The 2,320-nt window shown below is 41.3% G+C and overlaps 1 pseudogene; it reads left to right on the top strand.

Moving 5' to 3' along the window:
• The first annotated feature begins 254 nt into the window (after window positions 1-254).
• Window positions 255-2,017, top strand: LOC145057371 (3-ketoacyl-CoA synthase 13 pseudogene; annotated as a pseudogene).
• The last annotated feature ends 303 nt before the right edge of the window (window positions 2,018-2,320 follow it).

Here is a 2,320-nt window from a genome sequence, read left to right as displayed (position 1 = left end):
TAATCAAAAAAATAATTAAGGATAAAATGGTTTTTTTTTAACTCGAGTAGGAATAAAATTGAAATATAATCAACCTATAAATGGTCCGATAAAAAACAAATGTTAGGGATAAAATATGCAGATTTGGCCATGCTATAGGAACTTAGTGAAATTTACTTGATATAATCAACTTATAATAATCGTCAAAATTGTAATTTCACGTTCGCACGCAAAAGCCTACCATCTTTTTCTATAAATTCCAATACGTTCCCCCTAAAATCTTAAAAATCATGCAAGTAATTTGTATGTAGTACATGCTCCTTGAAGCCTTATACCATTTGCTAGTAAGATGGATTTCGCCTCCTTGCCCATCCACCGTCGCCTCCAAATCATCTTCTTTGCACTCTTATGTTCCACCTTCCTCCTCCACGCCACCGCCGCTTTATACCGCCAACCTATCACTACCGCAGTCCTGCACTTTCTCTCCACCCACCTTCTCTTAACCACCATCACCTCCTTATCCGCCGGCTTCCTCCTCCTCCTCCATCTTCGCTCCCGCCCTTACCCCGTCTTCCTCCTTAACTATTCCTGCTACCAACCGCCATCGCACCGGAAATGTACTTATGATATGGCAAATGATTTTATACTCCACGCTGCACGCTTCAGTTCGCCGGAGCCGATCGAATTCATGCGTAATATATACTCGAAATCCGGGTTGGGAAACGACACATATGCACCGCCGTTTATGTTTGAAGAAAATCAAACTCCGACGATGAAAAGCGCCATAGAGGAGGCGAAGGAAGGGATATTCTCTTCCGTCGATTCCCTCTTATCAAAAACCCAAATACAGCCGGAGGAAATCGACGCGGTGATCGTTACCTGTGGATGTTTTTCACCCTCCCCTTCTCTTTCCTCTCTTATTATGAATCACTACAAACTCAAACCCGATGTGAAAACATATAATCTTAGCGGAATGGGGTGTAGCTCCGGCGTTATTTCTATTGATTTAGCTGCCCAAATCTTACGTGGGGCTGGCCGGAAAATCAAGAATGTTCTGGTTGTCATCACCGAGAATATTACGCTAAACTGGTACGAAGGTGAAGAAAGATCGATGTTGGTAACAAACTGCATCTTTCGCGTTGGCTGTGCGGCGGTGATGATTACCAACGACCCATCCCGCCGTTCATCGGCGAAAATGGAGCTTACCCACTCTCTCAGAACCCACCACGGGGCCGACGACTCCGCCTATCATGCTGCTTTCCAAGAGGAAGACGTCAAAGGCGTCACCGGAATTTCTCTCACCAAAGATTTAATACGAGTCGCCGGCGTAAACCTCCGGGAACACATCAAAATCCTCGCCCCAAGGGTTCTGCCTCTGAATCAGCTCGTGACTTACGTGTACTCCGTGGTGGCGACGACTCTCTCCGGCGGGCAGTATAAGCCTGTGATGCCGGACTTTACGGCTGCGTTTGAGCATATCTGTGTGCATACAGGCGGGAAAGCAGTTATCGAGCAAGTTGGACGAGTCATGAAATTCAGTGACTCGGTGACTGAACCGGCCAGGATGACTTTGAACCGGTTCGGGAATACTTCGAGTAGCCTAGTGTTTTACGAGTTGGCTTATTTTGAAGCCAAAGGAAGGGTAAAAAAGGGAGATAAAATGTGGATGATAGCGTTTGGAACCGGGTTCAAGGTGGGAAGCTTAGTGTGGAAATGGATAAGGGATTCTGAATCGGAATACGATAATCCATGGAATGATTCCATAAACAAATACCCATTGAAAATTTGGTAGTAAATTTGTTTTTGAGAATTCAGATTAAAAAGTCTGAATAGTAATAAGATGTCAAATTAATATTAAAACATTAGATTTTTACAGTGATTATGTTCAAATTTATAGGTTCAGTCGCGTATACAAATGAATGTCATATTGGAGTATTGCATGGAAGATGAAATCTGATTCCTGTAATGGATTAAGTGTAATAATTTATATTTCTTATTTGTTGCTGATATATATAAGAAAGATGTTTGTCTTTTGTAATTCAGTTTATAATCAAGTTTAATGTATATATTGTAAAATATATTCATATGCCTTATTTGTATTGTTCTTGTTAAATGTGAATTAAGAACCGAAGATCCGAAATAAACCCGACACCGATTTTCAGCAGGACAAGTATTTGGAGTATCTGGCCAGACAATGTTCTAGTTAGGGTTTATGTTTGTATTTTGTAGCTAGGGTTTCAATTATATTATACTATCGTATTCAAGCTAGTGAATACATATACTTTGTTCTGCTCTATAGACGTAGGTCATATTGACCCAACAACGTTAAATATTATGTGTG

This window comes from Lactuca serriola, chromosome 6, assembly GCF_051521515.1.
Source record: "Lactuca serriola cultivar US96UC23 chromosome 6, Lser_US96UC23_V15, whole genome shotgun sequence".
NCBI lineage: Eukaryota > Viridiplantae > Streptophyta > Magnoliopsida > Asterales > Asteraceae > Lactuca > Lactuca serriola.
This window is presented reverse-complemented; position numbering and strand designations above follow the sequence as displayed.